The sequence below is a fragment of the Trachypithecus francoisi genome, unplaced genomic scaffold, assembly GCF_009764315.1.
Source record: "Trachypithecus francoisi isolate TF-2019V2 unplaced genomic scaffold, Tfra_2.0 Lachesis_group12, whole genome shotgun sequence".
Classification (NCBI taxonomy): Eukaryota; Metazoa; Chordata; class Mammalia; order Primates; family Cercopithecidae; genus Trachypithecus; species Trachypithecus francoisi.
In genome coordinates this window covers 89,204,566-89,222,630 of record NW_022681457.1, presented here as the reverse complement: position 1 = coordinate 89,222,630, position 18,065 = coordinate 89,204,566, and the positions used below count along the sequence as shown (strand labels likewise).

The following is an 18,065-nucleotide window of genomic DNA, read 5'->3' as shown; positions in this document are numbered from 1 at the left end:
GGAATAGTCTTTATGAGCAGACTATCCTACTATCACCCCTTTCAAATCATCATAAACTTACATAGGTGAGCAACTTTATAGATGTATTGAATGTGGCAAATTCCTCAAGCACTCAACATTTACTAATCATCAGAGAATTTATTCTAGAGAGAAATACCATAAATACAATAAACGTGAAAAGGCTTTCAGAAAAAACTGTCCTTTCTTTTTTTTTTTGAGACAGAGTCTTGCTTTGTTGCCCAGGCTGGAGTGCAGTGGCATGATCTCGGCTCACTGCAAGCTCCGCCTCCCGGGTTCACGCCATTCTCCTGCCTCAGCCTCCGAGTAGCTGGGACTACAGGCGTGCACCACCACGCCCGGCTAATTTTTTGTATTTTTAGTAGAGACGGGGTTTCACCGTGTTAGCCAGGATGGTCTCGATCTCCTGATCTCGTGATCCGCCTGCCTCAGCCTCCCAAAGTGCTGGGATTACAGGCATGAGCCACCGTGCCCGGCTTTTTTTTTTTGAAAGGGAGTCTCTGTCACTGCAGAGCAAGGCGTGAGCTACCGCGCGTGGCCAAAACTGTCCTTTCAAGTCATCAGAGAATTCATACAGTCAGGAATTCTACAAACATGACTGTGGGAAACTTTGTTCAGAAGGCAGTCCTTACTCATCAGGAGAGAAAACACAGTAGAGATAAACCTTTTAGAAACATACATTTATTTATTTAGAGACAGGGTCCCATTCTGTTGCCGAGGCTGGAGTGCAGTGGCACATCACAGCTCGGTGCAGCCTTGACCTTTGGGCTCAAGCGATCCTCCTGCCTCAGCCTCCCAAGATGCTAAGACTACATGTGAGCATCACCATGTCTAGCTAATTTTTTTAACTTTTTGTCAGAGATGGGGTCTCCCTGTGTTGCCCAGGCTGCTCTTGAACTCCTAGGCTCAAGCAATCCCCAGACCTTCGCTTCCCAAAGGGTTGGGATTACAGGTGTGAGTCACCACGCCTGGCTGAGAAAAGCCTTTTAAATATAAGGAATGTGGGAAAGCTTTCAGAGATAACTCAACTGTGTTGGAGCATCAGAAAAACCATCTTTGTGAAAAAGTACATTGGTGTAATAAATACAGAAAAGCCTTTAGTAACAGTTTGGCTCTTATTAGTCATCAAAGATTTCATACAGGAGAGAAACTCTATCACCATATTAAATGTGAAATCTTTCTCAGGTATAGAAAGATTTGCTGGGCATCAGAAAACTCATAGTGGAAATAAACCCTATCAGGGCAATGACTGTAGGAAAGCCTTTACAAAGAGCTCAACTCTTACTGGACATCAAGGAATTCATACTGGGGGGAAAAAAACAAAAAAACAAAAAACCTTTCACTATAAGAAATGTGGGAAAGCTTTCAGGTACAGCCAAGGCCTTGCTGAAAATCAGAAAATCCATCTTATGAATGTAAGGAATGTGGGAAGCTTTTCCCCAAAGTTCAGCCCTTAAACAACAAAAGAAAAAAATTTTTTTTTTTTTTTTTTGAGGCGGAGTCTCGCTCTGTCGCCGGGACTGGAGTGCAGTGGCCAGATCTCAGCTCACTGCAAGCTCCGCCTCCCGGGTTTACGCCATTCTCCTGCCTCAGCCTCCCGAGTAGCTGGGACTACAGGCGCCTGCCACCTCGCCCGGCTAGTTTTTTTTTTTTGTATTTTTAGTAGAGACGGGGTTTCACCGTGTTCGCCAGGATGGTCTCGATCTCCTGACCTCGTGATCCGCCCGTCTCGGCCTCCCAAAGTGCTGGGATTACAGGCTTGAGCCACCGCGCCCGGCCCAAAAGAAAATTTATAACAAAATCATCAAGCCGGGCATGGTGGCTCATGCCTATAATACCAGCACTTTGGTAAGATGAGGTGGGAGGACCACTTGAGCCCAGGAGTTCAAGACCAGACTGGGCAACACAGTGAGACCCCATCTCTATAAAAGATAAAAATTGGCCGGGCGCGGTGGCTCAAGCCTGTAATCCCAGCACTTTGGGAGGCCGAGACGGGCGAATCACGAGGTCAGGAGATCGAGACCATCCTGGCTAATACGGTGAAACCCCGTCTCTACTTAAAAATACAAAAAACTAGCCGGGCGACGAGGCGGGCGCCTGTAGTCCCAGCTACTCGGGAGGCTGAGGCAGGAGAATGGCGTAAACCCGGGAGGTGGAGCTTGCAGTGAGCTGAGATCCGGCCACTGCACTCCAGTCTGGGTGGCAGAGCAAGACTCCATCTCAAAAAAAAAAAAAAAAAAAAAAGATAAAAATTAATAAAAATTAAAAATTTTAAAAAGAATGAGTCATGAAATGTAGTTAGTGTGGTAAACATGCAAAAGTAGTTTATTTCTTTTGACCATCAAAGAGGAGATGTTTAATAAGTGCACCTCTATCTAGAAACCTTCTCACTTGTAAGAATGTTCACCATAATATGGTTTGTATTAGTGAAATAGCTGAAGAATCTAAATGTCTGTCAATATGGAAATAGTTACTATAGAATACTATGTACCATTTGAAAGAAATGGCATAGAATTTTATATACAGTCATAGAAATATCCCCCTTGATGACTTAAGTGAAAAACGCAAGTTGCAGAAAATCTATATATTATGTTCTTATTTATATTTTTAACAATGAAGCTGGCCGGGTGCGGTGGCTCAAGCCTGTAATCCCAGCACTTTGGGAGGCCGAGACAGGTGGATCACGAGGTCAGGAGATTGAGACCATCCTGGTTAACACGGTGAAACCCCGTCTATACTAAAAAATACAAAAAAGTAGCTGGGCGCGGTGGCGGGCGCCTGTAGTCCCAGCTACTCGGGAGGCTGAGGCAGGAGAATGGCGGGAACCCGGGAGGCGGAGCTTGCAGTGAGCTGAGATCTGGCCACTGCACTCCAGCCTGGGCGACAGAGCGAGACTCCATCTCAAAAAAAAAAAAAAGAAGCTATTTTTGTTTGTCCACATATATTACCTGGATTCAAAAAGATCTAAGCCAGGTGTGGTGGCTCATGCCTGTAATCCCAGCACTTTGGGAGGCTGAGGCGGATGGATCACTTGAGGTCAGGAGTCCGAGACCAGCCTGTCCAGCATGGTAAAACTCCGTCTCTACTAAAAATACAAAAATTAGCCAGATGTGGTGGTGCACATCTGTAATCCCAGCTACTCAGGAGGTTGAGGCAGGAGAATTGCTGGAAACGGGAGGGGGAGGTTGCAGTGAGCCAAGATCATGCCACTGCACTCCAGCCTGGGCAATACAGCAAGACTCTGTCTCGAAAAAATAAATAAAATAAAATAAAAAGATCTGGAAAAATAAAAGACAAACTTTGACCAAAAAAAAAAAAAAAAATCAATCATCTTTGCTTCCATCATAAAATCTGGAAAAAAAAAAGAGTAAAGTAAACCCCAAAGTAGGTAAAGGAAAGAAATGATAAAGATAAGAGTAATCAAACAAAAAACAATAGAGAAAAATCAATGAAACAAAAATCTGGTTGGTCAAAAGATCAGTAAAGCTGAGAAAGCTCTAGTCCGACTGACCACAGGAAAAAAAAGGGAGCAGTCAAGTTACCAGAATCAAGAACGAAAGAAGGGGCCAGGCGCAGTGGCTCATGCCTGTCATCCCAGCCTTTGGGAGGCCAAGGCAGGCAGATCACTTGAGGTTAGGAGTTCAAGACGAGCCTGGCCAACATGGTGAGACCCCATCTCTACTAAAAATACAAAAATTAACTGGGCATGGTGGCATGTGCCTGTAATTCCAGCTACCTGGAAGGCTGAGGCAGGAGAATTGCTTGAACCCAGGAGGCGGAGGTTGCAGTGAGCCGAGATCACACCACTGTACTCCAGTCTGGGTAACAGGATGAGACTCCATCTCAAAAAAAAAAAAAAAGAATGAAAGAAGGGACATTACTATAGATTCAATAAACCAGGGGACATACAGTATAGCCCAGGGACCAATTTAGACTGCTGCCTGTTTTTGTAAATAAATTTTTTATTGGAACTCATTTATGTATGTGTTATCTATAGTTGCCTTTGCTCTACCATGGCAGAGTTAAGTAGTTGTAATACAACTTACAGCTCACAAAGCCTAAAATATTTACTATCTGGCCCTTTAAGAAAAAGCTTGCCAACCTCTAGTCTAAGAGAATGTACCTTTGTTTGATTCACTATTTACTACTGAGTAGAGCCTAAATTTAGATGTTAACTTATAGAATATTGATAAGTTATAAATGATTTTGATTTATATATATCATATCTATATATCATATACATATATATATTTTTTTCTGTCCTGTATAAAATATAACCTCTGGCTGCACATGATGGCTCACTCCCATACACTTTGGAAAGCTGAGACAAGAGAACTGTTTGAGCTCAGAAGTTTGAGACCAGCCTGGGCAACACAGCAAGACCTCGTCTTTACCAAAAACTTAAAAAATCAGCCAGGTGTGGTGGTGTGCACTTGCAGTCCCAGCTACTCAGGAGGCTGAGGCAGTAGGATTGCTTGAGCTTGGGAGATACTGGCTGCATTAAGCTATGATGATGCCATCGCACTCCAGCCTGGGAGACAGTAAGATCCTGTCTCAAAAAAATAAAACAAAACAAAAATAATATACATAACTTCCAATGTTTTAGTTTCAGTGTTCTGTAAGATATTAATATTTCACATCTAATTTACAAACTTATTTTATCATTCTTTTCCTGACTGACAACATAAATTTGTGTTTCTCAAAAGCAGTTTTACTGCCCACTGATTCCCTCATTCATGAGTTAAATCTCGGACAAACATTTCCTTTATATTTGTGAGAGTGATGTCTTTAACATTTTGAAATTTATATACTCAAACACACAAGGTTCACATTCACTTACAGAGGCCACAAAACATAGGAGAATTCCCAAATTTCAGGGAAAGAAAGATTTTTAAAATATATTTAGTTCAATTCCCATCTGGAGCTAAAATCCCCTCTAAAACAATTCAAAGTATTTTCCAGTCTTTTAAATTACTTCCTGTAGTTGAGAATTCATTAACAAGGCAGGCCATTCTACCTTTGTATATTCTATTCTATTAGTTCTTCCTGGGGTAATGGTTAAGTGAATTATGGCATAGCAACTTAACAACTATCATTAAAAGATCATTATAAAGACCAGGTGGCAAGATGGAAAATTGTTTACAATGTAACCTTAAGAGTAAAAAGCTAAATATAAAAGTGCACACATAGTCGGGTTAACAACCAAAATGTCTATAAATGGGCAAGAGATGAAAGTAAACATATATGAAATCAACAAACATTTACTGTGTTAGAAAGTATGATCGATGCTAGGGATAAAAAACACTTACAGGCCAGGCGCGGCGGCTCAAGCCTGTAATCCCAGCACTTCGGGAGGCCGAGACGGGCGGATCATGAGGTCAGGAGATCGAGACCATCCTGGCTAACAAGATGAAACCCCGTCTCTACTAAAAAATACAAAAAATTAGCCAGGCGTGGTGGCGGGGCACCTGTAGTCCCAGCTACTCGGGAGGCTGAGGCAGGAGAATGGCGTGAACCCGAGAGGCGGAGCTTGCAGTGAGCTGAGATCCGGCCACTGCACTCCAGCCTGGGCAACAGAGCGAGACTCCATCTCAAAAAAAAAAAAAAAAACACTTACAAAATGGGCTAAATGCCCCCACTTAAACGGCACAAAGTGGCAACCTGGATAAAAAAGCAAGACCCAGTGGCATTCTGTTTTCTCTCTTCTCACTGGTAAGGATGAGGGACACATGACACTCATTGGCTCAAAATAAAGGGATAGAGGAAAGTCTACCAAGCAAATGGAAAACCAAAAAAAGTAGGAGTTGCAATCCTAATTTCAGACAAAAGAGATTTTAAACCAACAAAGATCAAAAAAGACAAAGAAAGGCATTACAAAATGGTAAAGGGTTCAATTCAACAAGAAAACCTAACCATCCTAAATATATATGGACCCAACACAGGAGCACCCAGATTCATAAAGCAAGTTCTTAGCAACCTACAAAGAAACGTAGACTCCCACACAATAATAGTGGGAGACTTAAACACTCCACTGATAGTATTAGACAGATCATTGAGGCAGAAAATTAATAAAGATATTCAGGACCTGATCTCAACATTGGATCACAGAGATCTGACAGACCTCTACAGAACTCTTCAACCAAAAATAAGAGAATATGCATTCCTCTCATAGACACATGGCATACTCTAAAACTGACCACATAATTGGACATAAAACAATCCTCAGCAAATGCAAAAGAACCAAAATTAAGGCCAGGCGTGGTGGCTCACACCTGCAATCCCAACACTTTGGGAGGCCAAGGAAGGCAGATCACCTGAGGTCAGGAGTTCGAGGCCAGCCTGGCTAACATGGTGAAACCCCATCTCTATTAAAAATACAAAATTAGCCGGGCATGGTGGCACACACCTATAAGCCCAGCTACTCAGGAGGCTGAGACAGGAGAATTCCTTGAACCTGGGAGGCAGAGGTTGCAGTGAGCCGAGATTGTGCCACTGCACTCCAGCCTGGGCAAAAAGAGTGAAACTCCGTCTCCAAAAAAAAAAAGGGAAGAACCAAAACTATACCAAACACACTCTTAGACCACAACACAATGAAAACACCCTTAGACCACAACACAATGAAAACAGAAGTCAAAACTAAGAAAATCACTCAAAACCATGCAATTACATGAAAATTAAACAACATGCTCCTGAATGACTTTTGGGTAAATAATGAAATTAAGGCAGAAATCAAGAAGTTATTTGAAACTAATGAGAACAAAGATACAACATACCAGAATCTTTGGGACACAGTTAAGGCAGTGTTAAAAGGGAAGTTCATAGCACTAAATACCCACATCAAGAGGTTAGAAAGATCTCAAATTAATAACCTAACATCACAACTGAAGAGAAGCAAGAACAAATCAAACCCAAACCTAGTAGAAGACAAGAAATAACCAAAATTGGAGCTGAATTGAAGGAAACCAAGACACAAAAAAAGCATTCAAAAGATGAACAAATCCAGGAGTTGGTTTTTTGAAAAATTTAATAAGATAGGCCACTAACTAATAAAGAAGAAAAAGAGAGGATATCCAAATAAACACAGTTAGAAATGATGAAGAGGATGTTATCACTGACCCCACAGAAATAAAAATAACCATCAGAAGCTACTATAAACACTTCTATGCATACAAACTAGAAAACCTGGAAGAGATGGATAAATTCCTGGACACATACACCCTCCCAAGATTGAACCAAGAAGAAACTGATTCGCTGAACAGACCAATAATGAGCTCTAAAACTGAATCAGTAATAAATAGCCTACCAACCAAAAAAAGCCCAAGACCAGATGGATTCACAGCTGAATTCTACGAGACGTACAAAGAAGAGCTGGTACCTTCCTACTAAAACTATTCCAAAAAATTGAAGAGGAGGAACTTCTCCCCAGCTCAATCTATGAGGCCAGCATCATCCTGATACCAAAACTGGGCAAAGACACAACTAAGAAAGAAAACCTCAGGCCAATATCCTTGGCGAATATCAATGCAAAAATCCTCAACAAAATACTTGCAAACTGAATCCAGCAGCACATCAAAAAGCTAACCCACCACAATCAAGTGGGCTTCATCCCCAGGAAGCAAGTTTGGGTCACATACACAAATCAATACATGTGATTCATCACATAAAAAGAACTAAAGACAAAAACCACATGATTATCTCAATAGGTACAGAAAAGGCTTTCTATAAAATTCAACATCCCTTCATGTTAAAAACTCTCAATAAACTAGATATTGAAGGAACATAACTCAAAGTAATAAGAACCATTTATGACAAACCCACAACCAACAAACATCATACTGAATGGGCAAAAGCTGGAAGTATTCCCTTTGAAAACCAGCACAAGACCAGGATTCCCTCTTTTACCAATCTTATTCAACACAGTATTAGAAATCCTAGCCATAGCAATCAGGCAAGAGAAAGAAAGGGCATCCAAATAGGAGGAGAGGAAGTCCAACTATTCCTGTTTGCATTCAACATGATTCTATATCTAGAAAACTCCATAGTCTCGGTCCAAAAGCTCCTTCAGCTGATAAACAACTTCAGCAAAGTTTCAGGAGACAAAATCAGTGTATAAAAATCACTAGCATTCCTACACACCAACAACACCCAAGCCAAGAGCCAAATCAGAAAGGCAATCCCATTTGCAATTGCCACAAAAAGAATAAAATACCTAGGAATACATGTATTCCAGAGAGAGAGGGGAAAGAGCTCTACAATGAGAATTATAAAACACTGCTGAAAAAAATCAAAGAAGACAGAAATAAATGGAAAAACATGCCATGCTCATGAATAGGAAGAATCAATATCATTAAAATGGTCATACTACCCAAATCAATTTACAGACTCAATGCCATTCCTATCAAACTACCAATGACATTCTTCACAGAACTAGAAAAAAAAAAAAAACTACTTGAAAATTCATTATGGAACCAAAAAAGAGCCCAAATAGCCCAGACAATGCTAAGCCAAAAGACCAGTGCTGGTGGTACCAGGTTATCCGACTTCTAACTATACTACAGGGCTACAGCAACCAAAATAGCATGGTAATGGTACAAAAATTGGCACATAGACCAATGGAACAAAATAGAGAGGCCAGAAACAAAGCCACACACCTACGAACATCTGAGTTTTGACAAAGCTGACAAAAACAAGCAATGAGGAAAAGACAGTTTATTCAATAAATGGTGCTGGGATAACTGGCTAGCCATATGCAAAAGATTAAAGCTGGACCCCTTCCTTATACCATATGCAAAAATCAAATCAAGATGGATTAAAGACCTAAAAGTAAAACCCAAAACTATAAAAACCTTGGAAGACAATGACAACCTAGGCAACACCGTCCTAGGAACACAGAAACAAAGATTTCATGACAAAGACACCAAAAGCAAGAACGACAAAAGCCAAAATTGAGAAATGGGATCTAATTAAACTTAAGAGCTTCTGCACAGCAAAAGAAACTATCAACAGTGTAAAGAAACATCTACAGAATGGGAGAAAATATTTGCAAACTATGCATCTAACAAAAGTCTAATATCCAGCATTTATAAAGAACTTAAACAAATTTACAAGAAAAAAACAACCTCAATAAAAAGTGGGCAAAGGACATGAACACACACTTTTCAAAAGAAGACATAAAGGCAACCAACAAGAATATTTTAAAAAGTTCAATATCGGCCGGGCGCGGTGGCTCAAGCCTATAATCCCAGCACTTTGGGAGGCCGAGACGGGTGGATCACAAGGTCAGGAGATCGAGACCATCCTGGCTAACCCGGTGAAACCCCGTCTCTACTAAAAAATATAAAAAACTAGCCGGGCGAGGTGGCGGGCGCTTGTGGTCCCAGCTACTCGGGAGGCTGAGGCAGGAGAATGGCGTAAACCCAGGAGGCGGAGCTTGCAGTGAGCTGAGATCCGGCCACTGCACTCCAGCCTGGGCAACAGAGCGAGACTCCATCTCAAAAAAAAAAAAAAAAAAGTTCAATATCACTGATCATTAGAGAAACGCAAATCAAAACCACAGTGAGATACTATCTCACACCAGTCAGAACGGCTATTATCAAAAAGCCAAAAAATAACAGATGCTGGCAAGACTGTGGAGAAAAGGAACATTTATACACTGGTGGGAGTATAAATTAGTTCAACCATTGTGGAAAGCAGTATGCAATTCCTCAAAGAGCTAAAAGCAGAACTACCATCAGCTCAGCAATCCTATTACTGGGTACACACTCAAAGGAACAGAAATCGTTCTACCATAAGACACATGCATTGTGAATGTTCATTACAGCACTATTCACAATAGCAAAGACATGGAATCAACCTAAATGTTCATCAATGACAGACTGGATAAAGAAAATGTGGTACATATGCACCATGGAATACTATGCAGCCATAAAAAAAAGAGATCATGTCTTTTGCAGGAACACGGATAGACCTAGAGGCTATTATCTTTAGCAAACTATGCAGGAACAGAAAACCAAATACTCCATGTTCTCACTTATAAGTGGGAGCTAAATGATGAGAACTCAAGAACACAAAGAAGGGAACAATAGACTCTGGAATCTACTTGAGGGTAGAGGGTGAGAGGAGCAGAAAAAAATAACTATTGGGTACTAGGTTTAATACCTAGGTGATAGGCGGGGGGCGGTGGCTCAAGCCTGTAATCCCAGCACTTTGGGAGGCCGAGACGGGTGGATCACGAGGTCAGGAGATCGAGACCATCCTGGCTAACACGGTGAAACCCCGCCTCTAGTAAAAAATACAAAAAACTAGCCGGGCGACGTGGCGGGCGCCTGTAGTCCCAGCTACTCGGGAGGCTGAGGCAGGAGAATGGCGTAAACCCGGGAGGCAGAGCTTGCAGTGAGCTGAGATCCGGCCACTGCACTCCAGCCTGGGCGACAGAGCCAGACTCCGTCTCAAAAAAAAAAAGAAAAAAAAACCTAGGTGATGAAATAATCTGTATAACAAACCCCTGTGACATGAGTTTACTTATATAACAAACCTTCAGATGTGCCCCGAACCTAAAATAAAAGTTAAAAAATTGGCCGGGCAGTGGCTCACACCTGTAATCCCAGCACTTTGGGAGGCCGAGGCAGGCAGATTACTTGAGGTTAGGAGTTTGCGATCAGCCTGGCCAACGTGGTGAAACCTTGTCTGTACTAAAAATACAAAAATTAGCCGGGCATGGTGGTGGGCACCTGTAATCCCAGCTACTCGGGAGGCTGAGGCAGGAGAATTGCTTGAACCCAGGAGGTGGAGGTTGCAGTGAACCGTGATTGTGCCATTGCACTCCAGCCCGGGTGACAGAACAAGACTCTGTCTCAAAAAAAAAAAAAAAAAAAGGCTTGCTTGCTCAAATTCTCCTTACAGTTTGACTAATGTCAGAGGATGATGAGTTATAGGGCTATTTCTTACTTAAAATGAATTACGTGGCATATTTGGTATAGCCCATCCGAATGCCCTAAAATTATCTCCATTTAACAGATAGACAGGTATAAACCAGGCAAATCTGGTGTCCTTGGGAACGTGAAATTTTGAGAGGAAAATAAATCAAAACAGGTAGGAGGGAGAAACTAGAATACTCAAACAAAGGCCCAGAGGCTTAGAAAGAACATGCTAAGAATTAAAAGTGATTGTAAGCTTTATCTGTTTTTAAAAAATAAAAGTGATTCAGCACAGTGAACTATAGTTTTTTTTTTCCCCTGTATAACTTCAACCATATGATGGCTTCTAATTCTATGTAAACTTCCACTGCTCTCAAATGTGGATCCATATTTCCAGCCCAGGCTGCTTCCCTGCTGCCTTTCAGTGACAATTAAAACACCCTAATTCTTTACCTTCCTGTTACAAGAAATAATAGTAAAACCACTTAACAGAGCAGACCTTGATTATACGGTACTTAGGAGACCTTCCTGAACCTCACACAGTGGCCTCCAAAATTCTGTGTGGCATGGCCTGACTCTGTCTCCAGACTCATCTCTTATCAGTCTCCAGACCAGGATCTATGTGCTCAAACCAGACCAGTGAAAAGAACTCTTTTCAAAGTTCTTTTAAAGAAGAACTTTGCTCTCTCTTTCTTCCCACAGGAAACTAAAACTATGAGCATAGATGAGATTATTCAGGAAGAGAAAGAGAAGATATGTTTCAGATTCATCTTCATATTTGTCCTTATGCGGCGCCAATTCTAGAGTCCATCACTTCAACCTCTCCAGTACTGATATTCTCCATTCCTTTGCCCTAGCTATCTGGGAAAATGGCAATCATGGATGAATCTGTTCTGAGAGCTGGGAAAAAAGATAATCCAACCTCACAGACTGATCTCACCCTAATGGTCTCCATTCTTATCAGCAGTGGGCTTCCTGGCTATTCTGCGAGTTTCTACCTTCATTATTTATTTCATTTCCCACAGCAGCCACCCTCAAATCTTTTTTTTTTTTTTTGAGCCGGAGTCTCACTCTGTCACGTAGGCTGGAGTGCAGTGGCACAATCTTGGCTTACTGCAACCTCTGCTACCCAGGTTCAAGCGATTCTTCTGCCTCAGCCTCCCAAGCAGCTGGGACTACAGGTGTGCGCCACCACGCCAGCCTAATTTTTATATTTTTAGTAGAGATGGGGTTTCACCATATTGGCCAGGCTGGTCTTAAACTCCTGAACTCATGATCCACCCGCCTCAGCCTCCCACAGTGCTAGGATTATAGGTGTGAGCCACTGCACCCAGCCTCCTTTTTTTCTTTAAGACAGGGTCTCGGCCGGGCGCGGTGGCTCAAGCCTGTAATCCCAGCACTTTGGGAGGCCGAGATGGGTGGATCACGAGGTCAGGAGATCGAGACCATCCTGGCTAATACCGTGAAACCCTGTCTCTACTTAAAAATACAAAAAACTAGCCGGGCGACGAGGCGGGCGCCTGTAGTCCCAGCTACTCGGGAGGCTGAGGCAGGAGAATGGCGTAAACCCGGGAGGCGGAGCTTGCAGTGAGCTGAGATCCGGCCACTGCACTCCAGCCTGGGTGGCAGAGCAAGACTCCATCTCAAAAAAAAAAAAAAAAAAAAAGACAGGGTCTCATCCTGTCACCCACACTGAAGTGTAGTGGTGCAATCACAGCTCACTGCAGCCTCAAACTCCTAGGTTCAAACAATCCTCCCACCTTAGCCTCCCAAATATCTGGATCTACAGATGTGTGCCACTACACCCAGCTATTTTTTTATGTTTTTTTTTGTAGAGATGAGGTCTCACTGTGTTGCCTAGGCTGGTCTTGAACTCCTGCCCTCTAGTGGTTCTCTTGCCTCAAGCATGAGCAACCTCAATGAACTCCATTCTTTTCAAAATTGAAGCAACCCTACTTCCCTCGTGGCTATCATCCTTATCTTCTTATTCATTCATCCATTCAACAAGTATTTTTGAGCACCTGCTGCATGCTGGGCATTACTTTGGCAGAGTTTATAACTTAGATGGGGGAGACAGAGATTAAAAGACAATAAATATATAGGATTGGAAACCAATATAAATGCTCTGAAGAAAAATTCAGCCTATATAAAATAAAGGTAGCTAAACTTGGAATTTATTGTACAAATAAACTAGCACTATGTGACACAATATCAAAAATATTCATGGCATAATGTTTGAGTTAGAAAATAATTGGAAACAGCTTAAACAGTCATCAGTTGATAACTGGTTAAATAAACTATAGAAGCCTGGGAGGAGTGGCTCACTTCCGTAATCCCAGCACTTTGGGAGGCTGAGGCGGGTGGATCATTTGAGGTCAGGAGTTCAAGACCAGCTTGGCCAACACAGGGAAACTCCGTCTCTACTAAAAATACAAAAAGTTAGCTGGGCATGGTGGTGCACACCTGTAATCCCAGCAACTGGCGGAGGCTGAGGCAAGAGAATCACTTGAACCCGGAAGAGAGAGGTTGCAGTGAGCCGAGATTGCACCACCATACTCCACCCTGAGCGAGAGAGTGAGACTCTGTCTCAAAAAAATAAATAAAAAATAAATAGACTGCCGAGACCGCGTCCCCCCGGCGAACACAGAGCCTCGCCTTTGCCGCTCCGCCACCCGTCCACACCCGCCGCCAGCTCACCATGGATGATGATATCGCCACGCTCGTTGTCGACAACGGCTCCAGCATGTGCAAGGCCGGCTTCGCGGGCGATGATGCCCCCCGGGCCATCTTTCCCTCCATCATGGGGCACCCCAGGCACCAGGGCATGATGGTGGGCATGGGTCAGAAGGATTCATATGTTGGGCGACGAGGCCCAGAGCAAGAGAGGCAGCCTCACCCTGAAGTACCCCATCGAGCACAGCTTCGTCACCAACTGGGACAACATGGAGAAGATCTGGCACCACACCTTCTACAATGAGCTGCATGTGGCTCCTGAGGAGCACCCCATGCTGCTGACTGAGGCCCCCCTGAACCCCAAGGCCAACCGCGAGAAGATGACCCAGATCATGTCTGAGACCTTCAACACCCCAGCCATGTACGTGGCCATCCAGGCTGTGCTGTCTCTGTACGCCTCTGGCCGTACCACTGGCATCGTGATGGACTCCGGTGACGGGGTCACCCACACTGTGCCCATCTATGAGGGGTATGCCCTCCCCCACGCCATCCTGCGTCTGGACCTGGCTAGCAGGGACCTGACTGACTACCTCATGAAGATCCTCACTGAGCGCGGCTACAGCTTCACCACCAGGGCCGAGCAGGAAATCATGCGTGATATCAAGGAGAATCTGTGCTACGTTGCCCTGGACTTCGAGCAGGAGATGGCCACGGTGGCTTCCAGCTCCTCCCTGGAGAAGAGCTACAAGCTGCCCGATGGCCAGGTCATCACCATTGGCAACGAGCGGTTCCGCTGCCCTGAGGTTCTCTTCCAGCCTTCCTTCCTGGGCATGGAGTCCTGTGGCATCCACGAAACTATCTTCAACTCCATCATGAAGTGTGAAGTGGACATCCGTAAAGACCTGTACACCAACACAGTGCTGTCTGGTGGCACCACCATGTACCCTGGCATTGCCAACCGGATGCAGAAGATTACTGCCCTGGCACCCAGCACGATGAAGATCAAGATTATTGCTCCTCCTGAGTGCAAGTATTCTGTGTGGATCGGCGGCTCCATCCTGGCCTCGCTGTCCACCTTCCAGTAGATGTGGATCAGCAAGCAGGAGTATGACGAGTCTGGCCCCTCCATCGTCCACCGCAAATGCTTCTAAGCGGACTGTGACTTAGTTGTGTTACACCCTTTCGTGACAAAACCTAACTTGCACAAAAAACAAGATGAGATTGGCATGGCTTTATTTATTTTATTATTATTTTTTTTTGAGACAGAGTCTCGCTCTGTTGCCCAGGCTGGAGTGCAGTGGCGCGATCTCAGCTTGCTGCAAGCTCCACCTCCCGGGTTTACGCCATTCTCCTGCCTCAGCCTCCCGAGTAGCTGGGACTACAGGCGCCCGCCACCTCGCCCGGCTAGTTTTTTGTATTTTTTAGTAGAGACGGGGTTTCACCGTGTTAGCCAGGATGGTCTCGATCTCCTGACCTCGTGATCCGCCCGTCTTGGCCTCCCAAAGTGCTGGGATTACAGGCTTGAGCCACCGTGCCCGGCCTATTTGTTTTTTTTGTTTTGGTTTGGTTTTTATTTTTGGCTTGACTCAGGATTTAAAAACTGGAATGGTGAAGGTGACAGCAGTCGGTTGGAGCGAGCATCCCCCAAAGTTCTACAATGTGGCGGAGGACTTTGATTGTACATTTTTCTTTTTTTTTAATAGTCATTCCAAATATGAGATGCATTGTTACAGGAAGTCCCTCGCCCTCCTAAAAGCCACCCCACTTCGCTCTAAGGAGAATGGCCCAGTCCTCTCCCGAGTCCACACAGTGGAGGTGATAACATTGCTTTCGTGTAAATTATGTAATGCAAAATTTTTTTAATCTTCACCTTAGTACTTTTTTATTTTGTTTTATTTTGAATGATGAGCCTTCATGCCCCCTCTTTTTTGTCCCCTAACTTGAGATGTCTGAAGGCTTTTGGTCTCCCTGGGAGTGGGTGGAGGCAGCCAGGTCTTACCTGTACACTGACTTGAGACCAGTTGAATAAAAGTGCACACCTTAAAAAAAATTAATTAATTAATTAATTAAATAGTCTGGGCACGGTGGCTCACACCTGTAATCCCAGCACTTTGGGAGATGGGTGGATCACGAGGTCAGGAGATCGAGACCATCCTGGCCAACACAGTGAAATCCCGTCTCTACTAAAATATACAAAAAATTAGCCAGGCGTGGTGGTGGGCGCCTGTAGTCCTGGCTATCTGGGAGGCTGAGGCAGGATAATGGCATGAACCTGGGAAGTGGAGTTTGCAGTGAGCCAAGATCACGCCACTGCACTCCAGCCTGGGCGACAGAGTGAGACTCCGTCTTAAAAAAAATAAAATTTAAAAATAAATAAATGAAGGAAAGAAGGAAGATTCATGCAACTGCTGAAATAAATAAGGCCACTCTGTATAGTTCTAACATAGAATGATATCCAGGATACATTATGTGGGGAGGAAAAAGGTTCAGAGCAGTATGTATAGCATGCTACAATTTGTTGGGGGGGAGAATTATATATATATGCATATATAGGCTATTTTTGGAAGAATATTCATGAAACTTTAGGAGGGGAAGCTAGGTGACTGAAGATGAAAGTAGGAGACTTATTTGTTCTTTATCCATTTATGTGTTTATTTGTTTATTTATTTCTGAGACAGAGTCTCACTATCACCCAGGCTGGAGGGCAGTGGCATTATCTCGGCTCACTGCAATGTCCACCTCCCAGATTCAAGTGATTCTCGTGCCTCAGCCTCTTAAGTAGCTGGGATTACAGGTGCATACTACCACGCCCGGCTAATTTCTGTATTTTTAGTAGAGACAGGGTTTCACCATGTTGGTCAGGCTGGTCTCGAACTCCTGACCTCGTGATCCGCCTTCCTTGCCCTCTCAAAGTACTGGGATTACAGGCATGAGCCACTGTGCCCAGCCTATCCTTTTATATCTTTTGAATCTGTATAATGTACCTGTATTATTTTCTTTTGAAAAGCAAGTTTTAAAAATTTAAACAAAATTTTCAATGGCTTCCCAGGCCTCTTAGAATGAAAACCAAAATCTTTAACATAACTTAAAAAGATCTCAGCCGGGCGCAGTGGCTCACACCTGTAATCCCAGCACTTTGGGAGGCCGAGGCGGGCGGATCACCAGGTCAGGAGATCGAGAGCCCCCGGCTAACACGGTGAAACCCTGTCTCTACTAAAAATACAAAAAATTAGCCGGGCGTGGTGGTGGGCGCCTATAGTCCCAGCTACTCAGGAGGCTGAGGCAGAAGAATGGCGTGAACCCAGGAGGCGGAGCTTGCAGTGAGCCGAGATTGTGCCACTGCACTCCAGTCTGGGTGACAGAGCGAGACTCTGTCCCTCCCCCCCCCAAAAAAACAAAAACAAACAAAAAGATCTTGTATGGGCCAGGCACGGTGGCTCATGCCTGTAATCCCAGCACTTTGGGAGGCCGAGGTGGGTGGATCAAGAGATCGAGACCATCCTGGCCAACATGGTGAAACCCCATCTCTACTAAAAATACAAAAATTTGCTGGGTGTGGTGGCACACACCTATAGTCCCAGCTACTTGGGAGGCTGAGGCAGGAGAATCGCTTGAACCCGGGAGGTAGAGGTTGCAGTGAGCTGAGATCGCACCACTGCACTCCAGCCTGGCAACAGAGTGAAACTCCATCTCAAAAAAAAGAAAAAAAAAGATCTTGTATGGTTTGGACCCTACCTACCTTTCTGGCTCCAGCTTGTAACACACATTCCCTCCTTCCCTATGTTCCAATCCAGCCTTCTTCAATCCCTGAAATGGACCATTCTCCCTCGCCTTACTGTGCCTTTGACATGCTGCCTCCTCTACCTAGAACTCTCTTGACTCCTTTCTCCATCCAGTTAACTCCTCACATGAGGTTTCAGCTCAACAACCATTGGTTCCATGTCTTTGTCCCTCACTACACTGTAATTTCCAGGACCACGTTTGGTTTTCTGTCTTCTCTTATTCTTTTACCCTTGCATCTCTAATTCTAGCATAGAGTTTGGAATATTACATTGTGGGTGCTCAAAAAATCTTTTTCAACAAATGCATAAATAAATGCATGTGTGTATATGAATGAAGTTTTGAAAGAATGAATGAACAAAAATGTCAGGAAACCAGATAGCCAGGTATCAGGTGGGTCATACTGAAGACATCCAGGTTGCTGATGGGACTCTGAAAGGAGATGAGGCCCATATGCTGCAATAAATGAGGGTGGTAAATGAGGGTTGATAGATGAGTAATGATTATGGGTAGAAAGTGGTATAAACCTCAAAGAGCAGAAGTTTTTGCATGAAAGTGGAGGAGGAATATTCAAGAAGTGACAGTGAAGACTGTTAGACATTAACCCTACCTCCCAACTCAGAGATACACGGAATATGAGAGAATGAACAGCCATGGCCTGCAGGCCAGAGGAAAACC

General features: G+C 43.8%; 1 protein-coding gene and 1 pseudogene across 13 annotated transcripts in view; one reads left to right on the top strand and one right to left on the bottom strand.

Annotated features, from left to right (window-relative positions):
- KIAA0319L (KIAA0319 like) overlaps positions 1 to 18,065 on the bottom strand; it is a 132,583-nt gene that overhangs the window by 79,802 nt on the left and 34,716 nt on the right. The window lies entirely within an intron of this gene.
- Positions 13,553 to 14,845, top strand: LOC117092896 (annotated as a pseudogene). Its single transcript, XR_004440955.1, has one exon. The product of XR_004440955.1 is annotated as an actin, cytoplasmic 1-like (transcript).